The sequence below is a fragment of the Apteryx rowi genome, unplaced genomic scaffold, assembly GCF_003343035.1.
Source record: "Apteryx rowi isolate R43461 unplaced genomic scaffold, aptRow1 scaffold_228, whole genome shotgun sequence".
Lineage (NCBI taxonomy): Eukaryota > Metazoa > Chordata > Aves > Apterygiformes > Apterygidae > Apteryx > Apteryx rowi.
The window spans coordinates 60,489-81,516 of NW_020448619.1; the positions used below are offsets into that span (position 1 = coordinate 60,489).

The window sequence follows — 21,028 nt, forward strand, 5'->3', positions numbered from 1 at the left end:
AAGGTCAACCCCCAACCTGTACTGGTGCATGGGGTTATTCCTCCCCAGGTGCAGGACCCTGCACTTGCCTCTGTTGAACTTCATGAGGTTCCTCTCCGCCCACCTCTCCAGCCTGTCCAGGTCTCTCTGAATGGCAGCACAGCCCTCTGGTGTATCCGCCACTCCTCCCAGTTTTGTATCATCACCAGCAAACTTGCTGAGGGTGCACTCTGTCCCTTCATCCAGGTCATTTGTGAATAAGTTGAACAAGACTGGACCCAGTACTGACCCCTGGGGGACACCGCTAGCTACAGGCCTCTAACATTAGGTTTTAAGCATCTTGTTTCAGTGTCTCCCTTTCAGAAAATGGGGAAATAATTTTCTAACCTCTGAGAACAACAAACAGCAGTGAACGGAGGAGCCTACAGCACAGGGGGCACAGCCTCTGCTATGGTTTTGATCCAGGAAAAGCATTCAGCAGGAACATCACACACTAGCAATCATCTGTGCACACAGTCAACACCACTGGGAGATGCCTGCTCTAAAGTGAGCCGAAATCTGTCCTTCGAAGTTGTGTCTCCAGGCCCCATTCGTACACAGAAGCTCAGCTACAAGTGTCCTGCCTTGAACAAAACATGAACATTTATAAATGGAAGTTAAAAAGGTGAGGCTGACTACATCATTCAAAATAAGGTGCTCCAGAACAATGTTCTCCTCCTCTCCCATTATACTTCCTTTGGAGTTTGTTTTCTTTTTTCATCTTTTGGCTGTGTCTGATGCCAGGCAACATAACTCACGTGAAGTCTAGTAGGCACTAGCACACACAGAGAGGAGACCAGCCTCTTTCCTGAAGCCTCCACAAGCAACCCAGGAACATTCAGCTCAGCCTCTCCTCTGGTATTTGGGTCATGGGTCTTTGATTTTTTAGAGCAGGGATGGGCCAGATGACTCTACATGTAGGAAGAGGAAGCCCAGGAGAACAACAATGAAAAGGGAAGATGAAAGACACTTTGTGGTGCAAGACCTCTTGCTAACCTATACATGTTTATTTCTCTTACCTCTTGGGCTACTGGCCAGATCCCCATCAGGAGTGGTACTAACATGTCCACTTGTGTCAGACAACACACAACTGCAAAGGCTGTGCCAAACCTGCACATTTCTGGGAGGTCACTGAAGAAGAATTTCTTCCTTTTGCTTATAGCAGTCATCCATGCATCCAGCTTCCAGAAGAAATGAGTGGGGCTGTATTTCATAGCTCAAGCTAAGATGGGCCAAAGCACTTAATTTTGCATCTACATTTTTTGGGGGAATTGACCTTATGCAGTTGGAATAGCCTACAGCATAGCTTAGCTAATACTTCCCACAAAAGAGCAGGGTCATGTAGCAGGCCCTGTGGCAACAAAACCTTAGGGAAGGGCGAAAGAGATGTTTGTTATGATGTTATTTGGGGTTGGTCAAGAGAGAGGCAGAGTTTGGCTCCAGCTGGTGTTTATGGCACACATCTGAGAACAAATTACATGTGGCTAGAAGGAAGACTCCATGTTATTATGGCTAAAATCATGTCTCAGTATCTAGCCTCTATTTTAAGTAGGTGATGCATATATGTTCTCATGCCAGTACTCTTCAGTCTTTTAGCTGAAATAGTAATTCTCCTTCCCTGGGATTTACCCATCTGATGTATTAATAGGCAGCAATCATATGCCCTCTTAACGTTTATCTTTCTAGGCTAAAAAAAGCAAAGCCCTTCTGGACTCATATGACCATGTCTCCCCTTTTTCCAGATCACTCTAGTGTCATTCTTTGCACTTGTTGCATCTTTTTCTCTCCTTTCCCAGTTCTTCTGGATGTCACTGCTGTCTTCCTCAGTACTGGCAATGTCATTTTGACTTGAAGAGACACCTAATACCTACATTCTTCCTCCAAGGAAACACCTACATTTTTCCTCCAAGGTCATAAATGAAATTAATTGGTGCCAAAACCAGTCCATAAAGGAATTTCACTAATGATTGCATTACAGAGACCAGGCCAAACACAGCAGAAGCTCTGATTAGTTTGCTGCCTCTTTGGTGAAGAAATATGTCAGCTAGTGCATCCAGGAATAGCTGGGTCCAGCCTTTGCTAGTAGCAATCATTCTCCACTCTGCATCTGGCAAGTTAAAATCTCCAGTAACAACAATTCCTCGTACTTTATGTCTCTCTAAAAACTTTAGAGACCTTCACCAATATCCTGATCCAACCATGGACAACTGCAGCAGAAGTCTAGTCATCTTTCCTTGAGGTGATTTGAACCCAGACAGGTTCTGTTTTATCATCTCTACTGCTTCTTATTTCTTAATAGTCAACTATAACATGAATGGGCAATACTATGACACACCTCCACTCATCTTTGTTCTTCTTCAGAGCAGTGCAAATCCTTCAGTCTCAGTGGTCCAGCCATGACAGCTGCCCATCATGCCTCTGGCGTTTCTGACAGTTTCATAGCCTCATTCTAGCTCCTCCACTATATTGCTCATGAGCACTTTGTCTTAATGTTCAGTTGTTTCCATTGTTTCTCTCATTTTCCCACCTGGACTGGGTATATAACATTGGATGGAGCATCTGCTTCCTGCTCCAATCAGTGTTATACTCTTGCTGTCATATTTTCTTTTATTCATCACTGTATCTTAGTTTTTATGCTCTTCATTCAACTAGCAATCAAAAGCAAGCACGGAAACCACACAAATCCCAACTAAAAAGCACACACAAACTCCCAAATCCTCCTCTCCATGCCTTAATTTAAAGCCCGTCTTTTCCACCTGACTCCCAGAAGGCTATGTTCCTGCACATGCACCCTCCAGCTGCCAAGGAAAGCCCTCTTTCTGCGGATGCCATCAATGTAACAATACCTCACTGACAGCAATTCCCAAGCAATATCTGTGATGTCTGGGTCAAGGCTTTGCCCTCTTTCTCTTTGTCCAAATTTCACAGAGAAATGAGCGCTGTTTTGGGCAGTGTCTCCAGTCATCCTTCTTCCATTTCAGTGGGAATCTGGACATGCCATTTGCCTCAACATGAAGGGAATTGCTGGTTTATCATTTCAAGCTCCTTTTCAGTTCCAGATGTTTATCTCTGTCGCAACAGGGATGACGGTTTGTCTTAAAGAGTCCCCACTCACATAGGCTGTCTTTTCCTGGAGCTCCTGGTGGTCCCTGGCTCCATTCTGCCCCTGGCCCTTTCCCTTGGCAGATCTTCCTGTAGCGTCTCCTTCTTTGCAGCTTCCTGGGTGTTACTCTCATTCGTGAGCATGTGCCTCTCTATACTGCACTTAGTGCGCAGGCAGGGTCTGGGATGGGATGGCAGGATCCTTGCTGCACTGGGATTTCCAGTCAGACCAGCACACACCTTCTGATAGCCTAAAACCAAACAAAAACCTCCTTAGAGGATGTGTGCAAGTAAGTGAAATATGGCAGCTGTTGAGCAACTTGAAGGAAAACTACTATATAGCTTTAGTGTTCAGAGCATAGGGACATTTTATTCCTTTGAAAGTGCTGGCTGGAGCAAGCTAAAGTGGAAACCTGAACTCACAAAAATGGCTGTGAGATTTCATCAGTGTGGAAGCTCTAGCCCTAATTTAGCCTTATCCAGATCCCAGCTCTCATGCTTACTTAAAATAGCAAGGGCAGGCTGCGACAGCACAACACCAGAACATACAACTACCTTTGCCTCCAGACAACTCTGGTTACAAGCTTTAGCTGAGACTCTCACTTTCCCAGGAGATAGGCAAATATTACTACACTCATATGGTGCAGTTGAGTGACAGCTGTTAAGTAAGTGACTTGGTCATTGCTCGTGACAAAAGTCAGCCAGACACCACAAATCCAGACAGCTACTAATGGCCCTCAGCACTAGGTGAGAACTGGGAGTGGCTCAGGATTCAGGTTATGTGCCTATACAGTAGATATCTCCACTTGAGCATGTCACTTAGACTGCCTTTATGATCAGAGAAGAGACATGGGTGTATCTAGAGCATGAGTGCTCTGGTCCATCTGAGAGGTCTCCTCAGCTGAGTCCACCTGCCATGGCGAGGACCCTCTCCTCGTCGCTCTCCACCAGCTGCAGGGAGGACCTAGAAAATTAATTTAGATAGAGACAGATACAGTGGACACATCTTAAGCATCCTAGTCCAGGGGTAACACCTCCTCCTCCCTGACACCACCCTTTTTGTCACAACGCTGCTGGGTAGCATCACTCAGTAGAGCACGTGCGTTATTTCCAATGAGTTTCCATCCCAGACAAATCTGCATTGCCAGGGGCGAGTGATATGATGCTCCCACTTGCTGGCTGGGAAGCAAACTGCCACTGCAGAGCAAAGTGAGGTGGCAGCATCATGTGACTGTGTCCCCCCGCCTCCCATCGGCCTTGCTCAAGGTCTTGTCGCAAGGCAGCGACAGGAATAGTGCTTGCAAATGCCACCTCCTTATCCCACTTGTCCCAGTGCCAGGCGCCCAGATGCCCAGCCCTGGGCCCCACAGGGAAAACAAACAAACAAAAAAACCCGCCTGAGTGAGCACAGTGGCAATGCCTGGGTGTTGCCGTGAAGTTCAAGAACAGGTTAACACTCACACCGCAACACTGGCTGCACATACAATAGCAGCACAAGGTGCCAGCGCTGGAGGCCGGAGGCCCAGGGAAACGTGCTGGAAACCGGGGGCCCCATCTGGCCGTGTCACTGCTCCCCAGCTACAGAAACACAGACCTTTGTGGGCAATGCCCAGATGGGATGATTAAACAAGCCGGGGGGGGTTCATTTATGCTCATTTAGACAGCTATCAAAATGTGTTAGCATGGGCTCTGAACAGTTTGGAAGATTTGGGCACCTGTCCACTCTGTAGTAAAAATGTGTTTCTTTTACTTTAGTGAAAAGGTCGTGCATCACAGGCTACTGCCAGCTAAYGAGAAATAAGTCTGGACAATTAATCAATACACAATCTCCTCCGCTAATCATATTGATGGAAGATGAGCTCCATCCCCCAGGAAGGGCAAAGGCCATTGAGCTAAACCATTTAGCATCATTTATTTATATCCTCAGTGGCTCAGTAATTTGAGTCTTGCCTGATAGCATCAGGTCCCCAAGGGCTAGGAAATATTGTCCATCTGGAAGAAAACCCCACCAGATATTTCGTAAGAGAAAATAGCCTTTTAACAGAAATGAATACTTTAAAAGGCAAATGCATTCCTTTTCTCTGAATTTTCAACCACATGCATGTGTACACAAAGAACTACCAAAACACTCCACGCAAATGGTCCAAAAAATGTCAGTTTCTAATGGAACTGTGCAAGAAAACATTAGCAAGGTCTCAGGGCATAGACTGGTCTCAGTTGCATCAGAATGTCCTACCCTAGAGGTCTATCATGAAGTCCAAAAAGAGAATTTGCCCCTCACACATTCATCCCATCCATCCCATATCTCTCCTCTAGCAGGCACAAACTGGCATGTAAAAAACCTGGCCCTTTAGGTAAGGTGAGTTCATGCTTGTGCAATTAAAGCCTATGTTGTAACATATACGCACCAAGGGACAAAGCTGATGTCAAAGCACAGCTTTTTCTGCAACACAGCTGGTTTTCTGGCTCCCTGACACAAGTACTGCTCTTACCAAGCTGCAAAGAAGTAGGTGGTAAAACTGTAAACTGGTAATTGCAGATTGTCCCTCTTTTTCTGTGTGGGCCTAGGCTGCCCCATGATCCCCAAGTCCTCGCAAAAGCTGGCACAGCCCTTCCATCCACCCTCTGCCAGACTCAGTAACCTGCAAAGAAAAGCACTGGTGCTAGCAAAGAAGCTGTTTACATATGCGGGTGCCTGCTGGGACTTATTTACAGAGCACTGCTGAGAGCCACCAAATCTGCTTGTATAGCTCTGGAGACTGTTCAAATCCTCTGTTCCCAGACCAGCGATTAACACTGTGCAGAGAGAAGTTAGGACTGAGGATAAAACTGAGCTTTCAGAACAAGGGCCTCTGATCTCAAACTGAACAAACATTTCCCCTTGCCTGTGTCAGCTGGTTTAATTTCCACTAAAAGGGCAGATTGCTTTGGAAACTGCACCCACGCGGGTGAATTACCTTCCTACTCAGCAGAGATAGCTCCCGCAAGCACACTGTCCCACTCTCTCTATCAGGTCACAGAGGGAGCTCCCTCTCCAAGCAGCTAGCTCAGGGAAGGCTCAGAGGGAAGTCTCACAGCTCAGATCTTGGCAGGAACAAGATTATACTCTTCAGAGCCTCACCTCCTCATTAACCCTTACTTATAAACAGTCACAGGGCTAATGTGCTCGGAAGGTGTGCCTGATCCTGCTGGCAGCAGACTGCAACACAAAGGCATCATGCAACAGCTAAACCTGCCCTTCAAAAGGACTACAGCAGCCAGAGCAGGATTTTCTCACACTTTGAAAGCATCTCTGGACAGGATAAATTTAGTTGCATTGGCAAGGACGTGCTCTATGTGAACAGGGTCCATGGAAGCACCATACAGAGCCTGGTGATAGCAACAGCCTGAGGCACAGCCTGTGGAATGCATAGTTCTCCTTAACACCAGAGCGGGCCTCCTCCACTGCTCTGTGTGTCCCATACACTGAGCATATGAAATGTGGTGAATGACTATTAGCTGCCCTTAAAGTCTGTGGCTTTTAATCTATATGTACAGAGCATATGTGGAAGTATAGACACATATATGTGTATGCAAAGGCCATCATTCACATGCTCATAGTATGAAAAGCCCATCCAACCAGCAGTTGTTGCCTCCACTACTGCCAATAACTGATGAGGTCTTGCTGAAAAGTGCTCTAAGCTTACATGCGTTCCTGTTTAATTTTGTGCTAGTCTTTCCCAACTGAGTTCACAGAGAACACCGCTATTGTGCAGGCCAGAGCCTTTCTGCCATGCCAATACACGCAACAGCTGAAGTTTCATAAGCTGCCTGCCATCGGGAGGACAAAGCCCCGTTGAGTGGGCATTGGCTATGCCTTCCCTCATAGATAGCGAGGGATCAGCTGAATGCAAGTTTGGCAGCGTCCCAGGGCATGGCACAAGGCTAGCCAAGCATGTGAGGCAGAGTCATTATCATCAGAGCTCTGTTCCCAACAAAGTGAAGACATTCATTTTCATCTCAAACTAATATTTGTCCATACTCTTTCCAAGCAGAGGAAGAAAGACACACACACACACTGTGCCAGATCCCCTGCTGTGATATATTTCTCCTAACACGTTGCCTGTACGGTTACACCACTGTACTCTAAAGGGGCTGCAAACATGGGAAAACACCTTAAAATCTGAATCCAGGGATAGCATCCAATAGTGTAAAGTAGGAACAATAAATAAGGAATCTTTGGGGAAGGAGGGTAGAAGAAATGACTTAATTCCATGTGTTTTCCCACCACAATGGCTAAGGAAGCTAAGGGGAAACTAAAGGGCAAGTGAAAAAGGCTTGTTCATTCTCCTTTAGGTGAAAGGGGGTGTTGGTGTTGGCCAGAGCATCTGCCCTGGCATCTCCTTGTCCATCTTTAACACCTGAGGCAGAAAAGATGAATTGCTAGGACCCATCTCTGCGTTTTAGCTCTGGTTTAGGGTACAGGCCAGTTAGTCAGCCTCACAGGCTAACCAAGATGCCCAAGGAACTTCCTCCTGCTGAGTATAATCCTAATTCCTTATAGCATTTGTTTGTCTTCTTTGTAACTTGACTCTGTCCATGAACCAGATTCGCTCACATTTATAAGTAAACAAAAATCCTTCTTTAAACAATGACTTACGGCAAAGCTGAGCCTGAGTGATCTGACACATACTGGAGACACTCTGCTTCTGCTGGGACAAAGCAACATTATGCAAAGTTGCCCTGGGAAACTTCTTGTATGTCTATTGCCCACAAAGTAGTGTGGATGCTGGGAGTCCACAGAGCATTGAGTTGCAATGCTCTGTCCCAGGCAGGCAAGACAAGCTGTATGATACAGAGAGGAGTGTCTGTGTCTGCACAAGCACTCAGTCCAGAACAACACGAGAGTGACCATTGCAGACACCAGGGTAGAGGGAGGCAGGGTACAACAACTCTGCCATGGGGCTTGTGTAGCTACATCCCCCCCAAACTGGAGCTGCTTCATGTCCAGCCAGCTCAGAGCACAGCCAAAGTGACAGGCTCTGTCCCCGCCTCTATGGAGATATGTCCCTTGCTTGCTTCAGAGAGGAACGAAACAGAGCAGTGGCCCTGCAGCTGGGCAGCTTTTCAGCTGTGCCATTAATTCACCTCCAGGCTTTCTATGGTCCGCGTAGATGTGGGTCCCTTAAGACTGTCCCAGCACGATGAGATCTGGAGAAGGGGGTTGGGGAGCAGAGTGAGAGTCAGTGACAAAATGGACAACACAGCCCTAGAGTGGCAGGTGTCAACTCCTTTTCTAGCCAGCTTTCCTCTCCTTTAGCAGCCCATGGGACATTCTCTGCAGGTCACTGCAGACCTCTCTCGCAGCGTTTGTGTCCCTAAGAGGGAGGCGGTGCAAAGGTGTGCAACACATGCAAGGAATGGGACAGGACCTCACCCTGCTCCTCACCTTCAGCCACGGTTTGGGCATTAGCAGGCCTGCAAGCCCAGCTAACCAGCCTGCAGCCAGCACTGGAGCTTGCATGTTTCTTGCCTCCTCTGCTACTTGGTTGGCAGCGGGAGGTAGGTGTCCTCACTCAGCTTCTCTGAAAACACAGCGAAGCAGTTGCTGAATGGCTAAGCCATTTTCTTATCTCCATGCATAAGCCCCCTGCCCTCATCTTTAGGGAGGCCCAGTGGGGCTTCATTTGTGGTATTATCTGAGTGGGAAACAGGTGACTGAGAAACAGAGCCATGCAAGCTATTTAAATGCATGCTGTGCGGGCCTGGGAGATGGGCAGTGCAACAGGCAGCTGTGCGGAAGCTGAACTCAATGTGGGCACCGGGTGTGCAGGGGCACCTTACACCTCCCTGGATGCTGCAGGTGACAGGCTCTGAGTCGCAGCTGGGTGCGGTGTTGGGTAGGTGCAGGAGCAGCTCCATCCTGCCCATAGGGCCCACAGACTGCTGAGGTGGTGAGGAGAGCTGGGGCAGTCGCACAGGGCTCATATTCCTCCCTCTGTTGGGGGCTGCTCTTGGGCTGGCAGCAGGATTTGTCCCCTCCAGGCACTCCTTTTGCATCCGGGGGTGACCAGGGTTGCTTGCAGTCCTTTCACAGGGTGTAGTGAAGAAACAGGGCAAGAGCCAAGTTAAGCTCGTGAAGAAAGGCAAGAGCCACCATAAACACACCCGAGCCTGAGCCCAGCAGGGGCAAGGGCTTGCTCTGTGTTGTCCCTTTAAACAACATTCAGGGAAGTAGGATAAGCCAGTGATTGGCTCCCAGGAGCCAGGACTCCTGGGTTCCCTGGCCTGCCTTGTCAGTGACCTTGATTTTTGACTTTGCCTCTGTGTTTCTGTCTCCCTGCTATTGCAGCAAAGGGAGAGGGCACCATCCACAAGACATTTGCCCCCGCTGAGAACAGCAGCAGAGGGTCACTTTGGCTTGGCACTGGCCAGCAAAGAGAGGGAGAGTGTAACGCTTCCGTCACATACCCAGGCTGCCTGCCAGAGCGCTGGGAGCACAGAGCCTCAGGAATTGAATCCCTGGGGAGATGGCAAGTTTCGCCCATTTGTTTCCTTGCGGCCACCCTGCAGTGCCCTGTTTCCATGGGGCTGCTCTGGAGAGCAGGGAAACACAGCAGCTCAGGAAGCTGCTGCCGCAGAGGAATTTAAGTACCTGCACACCATGCTGTGGATGTGATCCAAAAAGCTAAGAAACGTCTGAACCCCACAGAGCCTTTGATCCCCTGCTGCTCCAGCACCTCAGCCAGTGCCCATCTGCAGCCCAGGGGCATGCTTGAGCTCTGCGGGGAGCCTCAGCTCCCCTCAGCTCTGCGGGGAGCCTAGTGGGGGACAGGCTCTCGCCATCTCCAGCCCAGAGCATGTCTCCTCATCTGTGCTACTGCTTTACAGCCTGCTGGGGCCTCTGCACCCAGGCCAGGAGTTAATATTTCATCTTGAGGTCCAGGAAAGCTCAGGGAAAATTGCCTTGAAAGCCAAAGGTAACTCTAAAATATTCCCTTCTGGACTCTGAAATGTTGCTATTAGAAGTGTATTCGCTGATAAGGAAATGGTGCTGGACCCAGGTTAACAGCTGGGGACGTTATTCATGGAAATCAGTGTCACACTTCTCTCTCTATTGTTTTCATCTGTCTTTCCCAAACTCCACCTTTATGAATACTAACAACATTACTCTTGTAGCTCTAGGGAGGTAAAGCGAAAGCAAGCTCTCCAGCAGAGGCAAATCTGGTCATCCTGAAAAGGTTTCTTTGTTCTCATTGCATGGGATCATTCTTCTACCATAAAGCAGATTTATGTGAAGAACAGTGGTGGCACAGGGAATAATGATACCATTTTGTTTAATAATTAACCCGCATGGTCACCTGGTGCCTCACGTTCCAGCAGACTCGCAAGGCAGAAAGAGAGCGGTGTCTGGAGAGCTAGGCATGAGGTGAGCAGTCAGGAAAAACTGATTTCTCCTTCTTCTGCTCACTTACTTTGTGCCCTGACCTACCTCACTTTGCCAGTGTTTGGGGTTCTCCATCAGTAACATTACAAAGGCTCTAGTACCTATATGCATATCTTCCTACCTACAGAGCACTATCCCGACAGTGCTTTGAACTCTGCATACTCTGCATACACTGCATGTAACTCTGTAAAGCAAACTATGTGGCAAGAATTAAAAAAAGAAGTCAAGAGAAATTCAACCCCTTGAATTCTCTAGCTACCATGAAAAAGCACCATCTTGCAACCTATCACTGCCTAGTTCAGAAACCACCAGGAATGGCCTCAAAGACCCAAGATACAAGTTTCAGTAGAATTTGTTGGAAACTTTTTGCCTTTTTTTTTTTTCAAATTCTAATACCATTTCATCACAACCAAAACATTTCCAGGGAAAGAGCTGCTTTCAGAGAATTTGCCAGCCTGAAGTTTTGTGGAGGGAATCCTTTTTGTGTGAGAGAAAATTAGACATTTTTTGAAATTAAAAAAAACAAAAACCTAACTAATTTTCATATTTCTAAAGAAAACATTTTAAAATTATTCAAACAAAACATTTCAAATCAAGCAAAAAGTGACTTTTTTCCATAAAATATCAATTCTTTGGAATTTTAGAGACTACAGCTTTTTATCCCAACTCAAGATATATAGGTTTTCCTCAATATCTGGAATCTTGGGGAGAGGGGGAATCTATTTCCCACTTTGCTTGGCTTTTAGAGAAGCATAATACAATAAAGCAGAAAGGAATTTGACTGCAAAAATCTAAACCTGAAGCAGAATACTTTACTTTGGTGAAAATGAATGCCTTAGATGTCAGCATGCATCTCATTGTCTATGACCTGAACTCTGTTCCAGTATCTCTGTCTATTTTAAGGGGTGTCCAATTTGCTGGTCTCTTCGGTGCCTCATGGGCAGAAATGTGATTCCTTCTGGAAACCATCCACTCGGCAAGACAGCTGGGCTTTTACTGAGGGCCAAATCTGCAATGTATAATGCAGCACCTGAGAGGTCGATGAGGATGCCCCAAGCAGTGCTGTCAGCAACAACTGTGCAGGGTAAGTGCATCTGCAAGAGGCGGTTCAGCACCTCCTCGGACCAGATTTCCAGGGTTTCACAACCTCAACACTCAGGCTAGACCAGTGAAGGTGGGACGGACTTTGGTTTACGCAGTTCACAAAACTCCCACTTATTTCCAGTCCTCTGGCATCAGGCAATCTTCAGCTACATGCTGACACCCACATCCTCCCCACCCACCCTGCACAAGTTTCCTGTGCAGGCCTCCTCCACCCTCTGCAGGCTTTAGGCCACAAAGCCTCCTGATAGCTTGTGCCAGGTAACTGCTTCTCCACATCTCATGGAGGCTGCCAGCCAAGCTTTGCTGCCCTGCTAGTCCAACAGTCTGAAGCAACCTTCAAGAAATTGGCAGCTAGGTGAAAGTACACAAGCAGATTGAAGCTGGTTATTCAGCATCCAGGGATCAGAGCAAAAGAGAGTAAAGCTGATTTGACTGTGTCCTGCAAGATGTCCCTGTCTAAGAGTCGGTTTTGGAAGCCCCAAAGCAGAAACTAAGTAGAGCCAAAGGCCAAGGTAACCAAAAATTCATGGTCCTGGAGGACTTCTGACTGGGCTCCCAGAGGAGAGACCAAGAACCAGTGACAAGTTGGAGCATATTATTGCAGACCATGTCTAACATGGGTACTGAGGTGTTGATCCAAACACTGCCCTGCCTTCTCTGCATTTCCTACAGTCAGCCCTGGGGAAATTCTGCACAATGGTGTAATCTTTGACTCATCAAACCAAAGTGGGAGAGACAACAGTCCAAACCAGGAACAAGCTATAGGAATTGGCAAGTTTCAGAAGAAAGCCTTGAAAATCCTCCCCCTGTCCCAACCCACAGTCCTAATTGTTCTTGAGAGCCCTAATACTGGTTTCATTTACTCTGCAACCACTGAATCATACTATGATGTTCCCTTCACATACCACCTGGAGAGCTTGCAGAGTGCACTGGCTGGGGTGGGGGAGGACGACAACTGAGAAATTGCACCCCAGGTGCCTGGCCAAATCACATGGTTGTGTAAGTCCTTCAGAGCAGAGGTGAGTGATCTGGGGGAGGGAAGATCTCAACCCCCTGCTTTTGCTTAGCACCACCACAGGCCTTGTGAAATGCCCAGTCTGTAAAGCTGGTCCCCCACCTAAGGGAGTACTAAGGATTCATAGCTAAAATTCTCCCTTTCCAGTCCTTGAACAAGCAAAAGTGTCTCAACATATCCTCCCCAGCCCATCAAGCTCGATGGTGTGTGACTAACTCTTTCATTGACTAAAGCCCTACCACTTCACTCACGTGACCTTATATAACTGCTCATCTATTTAGTTAATGAATGGAGCTTGAGAAAATTTCCATTGCCCAAGGCCCTTGGGAGAAAATGCGTGAGCACAGTCTCCACCTTTTGTATGCTGATGTGGGATTTTCCTATGGATTAACTGAGTACAGTGGAATTTTTTATTGTTGTTGTCACTGAGGCCTGAAATGGTAAGTGAACAGCAGAGCACCATGGAGAAGGGGAGAAAAAACAAAAAATAGTCTCGTGCCTGAGCCAGAGGAAACAGGAGACTCCCTGTCCCAGGAGGAGCAGCAGGGACAGCGTCATCTCTGCGGTCAGGGACTGCTCCTATTCCCAGGCAGGTGGCAGCTGCCAGGCAAGCACTGCTGTGTTTGCTCAGCACTGCATGGAGCCAACACACCTCCCAGGCCTCTCACTTCCCTCCCCAACCACTGACACAGCAGCACCAGCCCACGGGTGTCCGGGGGTGCGGGGAGAAGTGCTTGATTGGCCAGACCTGGTCCTGGGGCTGGCCTGCAGCTCTTGCTGACCTACCACAAGCAGGACTGAGCACAGCCCCTGCTGAAAGGGCTGCTGGGATTGCTCTGCAAGCTTAATCCCTCAGCGAGCTGTACAGCTTTTCTTCTGCTCACAGGGAAGGCATCCATGGGAGTCTGGCCTGCTCTTCTTCCTCCAAATGTTCTGTACATCTCCACCTCCCACTCTGATGGTGGGCAGCAGTGGAGCAGGGTGGAGTACACCCACCTCCTACAGAGGCATGTCAAAGGCAAACACACTAGTATTTACTGCAGGTAGGAGCAGGAGGGAAGCTGGAGATACTGTGGTATTTCTAAAGTTCATACTCATGCTTTGGACATTCCCATTTTAACCACTGCCTTGTGATGTTGCCTAAGATGGAAATGATGGTCCCTCCATGGGCGGCAGGCTGTAAGAGGGGAGCTGTACCGCTCCCAAAGCACTGTTGTGCAAAGGAGTTTGTAAGTGCTGGAGACACATGATTTTTTCAGAAACACAATTCATGCAGTTCTCTGAGGATGTACTTTGGAATGAAGGTATTTGTCTGGTGTGCAGTGTGAACTCACAGCACAAGCTGCAAATCTCATGGCCAAGGGCTTGGGGAATGCTGCTGAAGTTGATAGGGTAGATCAGCACAACTTCATCTGCACACTAGGCTACCGTGGAAGACGGAAGTGGCTGCACTGAAACACTGGAGGATACGCCTTCCAATTCATGGAGAGAAAATGCAAATGCAGCCCTAGCCTCTGTAACGTCTGGTCTATGTGCAACAATGAGTGAATATTTAACTGCAGGAAGAACATTCCCTTCCAGAGATCGAAGCGGCCAAGTTAATCAGTTCCAGACTATATTCAAGTCATGGGTGCCAAGAGGACAATGCAAGTTCAAAACCTTGAGGATGTTCAAAGTCTTCTGCTACTTTCTGGGCAGTTGCCAGGACTCCCCTGAGATGCTAAAAGGGAGGATCTTGTCACCTGCTGGAAAAGGGTGACAATTAACTTACTCAAGGACATGTTTCATAGAGGGGTGAAGAGGTGAAGAAGCGGCAAACAGGGAGTTTGGAGATCCTCCTTTTGTATCCCGAAGAGGCTTCAGAAGTTTGTGAGAGGAGACTGCCACCGCAGCTGGGCAGGGAGAGCCCTCAGGCAGGTCTGCAGAGGTTTCCCAGACAGGTATCTTGCTGGATGTTCACAGTTTCCTGCAAGGCTGAGCTCCTCATGACAGAAATTGTCACTGGTTACAGTTTTCAGGCTTTGGAAGGTGCTCGGTTTCTGCTAAACCCTCCTCTTTCACAACAACATATTTCCAATTATTCTTTCAGCTCAATATAGTTAATTTGCCTTCATCTGTCTCTCCCTCACAGAGCCAGTCAGTTCCCTTCAGAGATTATGCAGTGGGGAGAGGAAGGTTGTTAATACTCAGCTTTATAATAAAACAAGCTCCTCCAGACATGATGTGACTCCACTTGAAGGCCAGCAGTGCAGTTTTAAAGGTACATAATTACTTGTAATGTCTGTAGGGCTGGCATCACAGTCCTGGAGGCCTCGGACAGAGATTTAGATATCTGCACACCCTCTCCCACCCCTGTCACTGGATGACAAGCTAATGAGCTGGGATCATCACTGCTCACTCCTCTGCCTCACTCTGACTTCCTCTGCACTTCAATGTAGACATGTATCTCCGTAGAAGAAAAACACTTCCAGAACACATTTACTTGTAGGCTCTGTTGTCTTCCCCACAAAACCCCTTAAGATCCAATGTAAGTGGCTCAAGCCCCCCCCCCCCCCCCACACACACACACACAAAAAGTAGTCCTTTCTCTAGGGCCCGTTTGGTTTGAAAGACCACTATCTGAAGTTGGGAGGAAGAAGGAGGGAAGTGATGCGGTGGCCTAAGTCCATCTGGATGACTGAGCATCTCTTAAGTACTTCAGTCAAGGCACTTTGCATTTACTTTTTTGTTGTTATTGTTGTTAACAGTCAAAGAGGCAAAGATTTTACCATACAGTTGAAACCTTCATTTATTATTCATTATTTATTATTCCTCCTACAGGAATGATAGATTAGAAACCGTAAACTGAATGCTGGCTACAAAATAAAAAAGAAAAAGTCTGTGTTGTTATTTTTCATTTTGGATTCAGGTCTTCTGCACTGAATTGCCCTAGCCAGGCACTGTGAAAGGTTTTTCCTGAAATAAGATGACAGGGGTAAGGGGTCCAGGCTAATCTGATTAGAACAGCTAAAGCCATATCACATTGCTCCAGTGGGGTCATACAGTTGATCGCTGGGGTGAGGAGTGAGGAGGCTTCCCAGGGAAGCAGCAGGGATGGGACACACCAGAGAAGCCAGGCAAAATGGGCACTTGGGCCCTAAGGCTGCTAATACTGCCACCACAGTATCCTGGGTGCTTTTCTGGGGGGCTGCAGCCACCGAGGGAGCATGGGGACAGGCAACAAGCCCTCAAAAGCACCATTTCCTCAGGAAAGAGGGCTGGGACAAGAGCAGAGAGGGTATTTGGGAGGCAAGCAGGTTAGCAGCTGCCCCTCAAGCGATGTTTTTATACCCACCCCTGCAGCGTCTGGGACGGTTTGCTGGACCTCACCCCGCCTGGTGGTTCCCGCACTCCTAAATGGCACTGGCATAAAGGCCAGGCCTGAGGCTTTGAAAAAAACATAAGGACAAAGAGGCCACAAGCAGTGGAAAGTTAGCGTTCAGCTGCCTTGGGGAACCTGTATTATTAAACAGGTGCAAACACCAGCTGCCGCCCACCCTGGGAGCAGCGTATGGAGAAGGCGGCTTTCCACAGTGCCTTTGCAAACCCATACTCCTGTCAAACTCAGGAGTTAAAAGAGCTAAATCTCCAAATAACGTTCAAGTTTAACCACAGCTTTACCACTCTTGTTTCTTTGCTATTTTACCTTCCTGCCCTACTGTAGACCAAGATCATTTGCTAGCAAATAAGACAAAGGATCATTGCTGCCAAAATCTGTCCTCCAAAGCCAGAACTAGCACTAAGCAGGCAAGTAGGGGCACGGAGAGCTGTGCAGAGAGCGGAAGAGATCAACCTCTATTATTTTGCTAAGTCTCTGTTGACTTTGAGGCAGGACTCTCAGGGAAAGGTAACAGCTGGTATTAGACAACTGATATAGCTTGAAAAACCAGACAAGCTTTTAGACACACAAATCCTTCTTCTGGGCTGAATCAAAAGACTATAAACATCAAGCTAAGCACAGGCTGGAAAGGTTTGCTTTAAGTCTTCCTTTTTCAGAGGAGAAATGAGGCTTCACAGTGAAAGAACTTGCCTCTAGACACACAGCAAAAGAGGGGATCCCTGATGAATGAGCTCCCAGGCTCCTCTGCCATGAGATGGGACTTTGCCATCCATGGAAGCCATCACTTTTGCTGGATCCATCAAACAGAACCTGCTATGACATGCAAGTAGCAACCTTGTGCAGCACTGGCAGATCTTTGCCCCATTTTGTGGTTGCCCACCAGCAGTGCACAAATGCAACTCAGACCCAGCCTCATAACGCAGACCCGTGGTCTACACTGACTCTGGAGGTTTCAGGTCACCTCATGCAACTGCTTCACCTCAGTCTTCACTGCACAGTCATTGCATCTTATAAAAAATGAACAGTTTGCAGTCTGTGGGGGGAGCCATCAGGGTTGAGCAGAGCTCAGGAACTGTGCAAGCACTAGAAGAAGCAGGTGAGTTAGAGGGGGCATGGTGTGATGACACTGTCAAGCTGCAGCTCATGGCCAACGAGGCAAGCTATACTCTGCCAGGTTTCAGGGACAAGCGCCAGAGGCCCTGTCCCAGATGCAGGAGCTAATTACATTGTATCCTGGGATCTGTAGTTCCGCTTTAGGCCAGCATGCTTGATTTGAACTGCAGCCCCTTTGGTCTGTGGGCGGATGCCTTGGCTTCAGTATTGCACAATGTGATTTGCGCAGAAATGCACTGCATTCGAGCATAACTGCCTCAAGTGTCACAGGAGAAACCAGCCTACAGGCGGCAAATGCTGGCCCTGCAACTTATTACTCAGCTCTGCAATTTCCCATTGCACAGTGTGGCCATTTTGAGACCTGCTGCTTCAGGCCTGTCTCACCCCCTGCTTTCCCTGTATTACGATACCCTAGTGATGCTTCCCTGGCAACAATACCATTTTGTTCAGGAGAGAAAAACCCAGAACCGATTAACACTGCTATCAACAAGCAGGTGTCTCGGGTGGCAACAAAAGCACCAGCATCAATAATGGAGAGGGCAGAGAGAGAGAGATGCAATGAAGTGGAGAGAGGGAAGCCAATCAAGTTAATGAAATAAGGTGCAAGGTTAGTGAAGGGCTATTTATAGACTCCAACTGGTTCAGCCCTTGTGCACTTAGAGGCTTGTTCAAACTGGCTCCTTAGCAGCAGAAATAATCATTACAGAAAAGAAAGGAAAAAAAAGTGAAAGCTCGGAAAATTCACTGCCGGAGGTAAAGCTTTAAAGCCAGGGCTGGCTGGAGTCAGAAGTAACTGCATTACTGAGAGATTGAAAGGTTAATAGGAAACCAGCTGACACTGAAAGGGAACAATTAGAGAGGTTAAGGGGCTTAATATTAGATTAATGGTTGCCTGGAGGAGCAGAAGCAGAGATTTCAGGAAAATGGTAAATGGTGCACAGAAAGCTGTTTTTCATGGATAGAGATCCCCAGCTGCTCCTGCAGCTTTCTGGGTGAACTGGAAGAAGGTTGTTCCTCTGTTCCCCACCAGTCTTGTTCAGTCTCCTCAGTGTCCATCTCTCTTCCTCTCCCATCCCTTCTGTTTGTCTCTTGAACTCCCTGCAGGTTTGCTCTTCCCCCCGCATGCACTGTCTCTGTGGTCTTCTCTTAGTGTCTCCTTTGTGTTCCTCCTCCATCCTCCTACCGTCTCCTTAAAGGTCATAATAATAAAATAATAATTAGCCTTCCCATGGCCCTGACATCCCTCTTCAGTGTGTTGCTCTCCAGTGGCAAAGGTGGCGGGGATGGGACATGACACATTTCTCCCCATTACCCCAACCAGAAATCTAAGCTTTGGAGAAAAAAAAAGAGCTGCCAAAGGTCAGATGGCAGGGCCAATCTCACCTCCCAGGTCTGTGCCACAGCATCTTCTTCCCTCTGGGTAGATAGATGGACAATACTGACAGTGGTGGAGCCCCTGACTACCAGCAGCCATTTGAAAAGGCTTTCTTAGCAGGAAGGAGTTGGAGATTCTGCAGGGAACAGTGATTTAGCAAGATATGGACTTATGACATAGATTGATGGCACCTCCAGGCCCAAAAGGGGGATTGAAGGTACTAAGGAGGAAACATTCAGCCCATGGACAATACTACTGAGAGACTGAAGGAACACAGTCCTGCCAGATGAAAGGCCACATACATGCTGCTGCTGCATGGTGTGCTGAATACTGAAGTGACAAAAGGTTGAAACAGGCCTCATGCAAGAAGACAACAAAAGAAAGGAGGGTTGTTGTATAGCTCAGAGGTTCTGGAGGCTCTCCTGAAACCTTGTGCTGCAAAGGGAACGAAATAAGTAGTTCTCTGCTTCCACGCTGCACAGGAGGAGTAGCAAAGGGTTTGGGACCCAGCTGATCTCTACAATGCACAGATTCCCCAGCCATAAAGCTGGCCTGTCCCATGTCCCCAGGATCACTGCTGTTGCTAACACACTCAGTCCCCTGAGACTCCCTGCACCTTGTCACATAGCACAGCCAGCTGCTGCTGAGGAGGATGCAGGGAGCATTCAACTGCTCCTTGCACCACCCTGAGGCACTGCTGAGGCCCAAGGAGAAATCCTTCCCTCCTGCACTGCCCCCAGCTGCTGCGCTCAAGGATCTTCCAAAGGCACGTGCTCCTCCCATGGGACTGGGAGAACTTTCCCCGAGTGCCTGGCCCTTGGCTGCTGCCTGTGGACTCAAACAAGCACAAGCTGGCTGGATCCATCCATCTCTTACACTGCTTCCCACAGCACAGCCTCCCCTTTGAAAATCTCCTGGGTAAGATTAGAAAGCAATGCACTCAGCACTTCCTTCTAGGGCTGTAAAAGCCAGCCTGGGACTCAGACACTGTGCAGGCACCAGATAGAAAAGTTTCCCCATTTGTGATAATGACAATGAATGCCCCAGCCTAGATGAGCTGTAGCCATTTGTGGTACATTAGCTCCAATGCACGCGAAATGCTGTGCTCTGCATTAGTACAGCCTCTGGAGTCCAGCCGGGAGGGTTCAAAGGGAAAAGACCAAGGAAACTTTGGCTGGCATCAGAAGGCAACTTGGGCTGTTTTCCTCTTATGTGCATGACAGCTGAGCACCGACTTCTCCATACCACCTGGGACACAGCTAGAAAGATCATAAAAATTGCTAGACATATAGAGAAATATTCAGGGGATGGATTCCTCGAGCCTCTCTTCCATGCAGCCACATCTGCTGAAGTGCAGCAACCGCAGCCATCTAAAAGGATAGGCTCTCCCTCCCACCGTCCTAGTCTACACAGGAACATTTCCTAGGTCTAACACAACCCCCACCCCCACCCCTGTGCCTGGCAGGCCACATCCCTGGGGCTGCATCTCTGCTCCTGAAGGTCTGATCCAATCCCAGCACTGATCTGTGCCAGAGGCTGGGGATACCCATGACCACCAGCCTGTAGCACCCCAGAGTTAAAAGCACATTTCACCTAAGGATCTCAAAGTGCTTTACAAACACCCATTAATCCTCGAGTCATTCCTAGGAGCCAGGTCTGCATTTATTTGGCTTGCCATTTGTCTCTGGAACTCATTGTGCTGTTCCCCCAGCCTGGCGAGCAAGAAAGGTAAAACAATACCCACCATTTCGCAACAAATTGCAAATTAAATGGACTCCAGCTCAACCGTGTAAGCAAAATGTTACCTTTTCCATAATCACCCCCTGCAGGCAAGAGCCTGAGAAAATGTAGCAACAGATATTCTTTAACAGTTAAATGAACTTTGACACAAAATTTTGGTGATAAGGTCTGAATCAGACAGCCAACAAGGGGTAGATTTCTGAGAACAAAAATCAGGAACCCTACTTCTTGGTTTCTTGTTTTACCAATAGTAAATCTCAATTGTCTTCCCCCCTTAAAGATGACCGTCTAGGGAAAAGAAATGCAGGTTATGCACTTTTTTGTGTCTTTATAATAGATTAAGGAGCCTGTAGGATTTCAGTTCAAGGGAAAAAGATTAAGTGTTTTTCCACTTGCTTTCTTACATTAGAAATGCAGGTCTTTCGGAGCCTAAAAGTCTCCAGTCTGTCTAGCCTAGATCATGACAAAAACAGGAACAAATGAAAGACAGGAGAGCAAGAGCAGGGCAGAGGAAAGGGGAGGGGAAATTGAGTCAGACTCCCCAAGTGCTCTTTACAAGCTACAATTGTGTCAACATACTAGCACAATGATGAACAAAATATGGGTAAGAAAAGAGGTGCCATTGACAATTTGAGTCTCCCGCTGCTTCATCAGGGTGTAAGACCCTGCAGTGGTCAAGCTCAGAGTACCCCAGAGATCTACCAGGAAGAGCACACAGGAAGACCAAACCAGGTATTCCTGACATTTCAAAGGAAA

General features: G+C 47.8%; 1 protein-coding gene across 1 annotated transcript in view; it reads right to left on the reverse strand.

Annotated features, from left to right (window-relative positions):
- Nucleotides 1-3,470: 3,470 nt before the first annotated feature.
- CD58 (CD58 molecule) overlaps nucleotides 3,471-21,028 on the reverse strand; it is a 54,348-nt gene continuing 36,790 nt past the window's right edge. The window contains exon 7 of the mRNA XM_026065461.1: nucleotides 3,471-4,084. The gene's annotated coding sequence lies outside the window, so the exon portion shown is untranslated. The remainder of the gene's footprint in view (nucleotides 4,085-21,028) is intronic.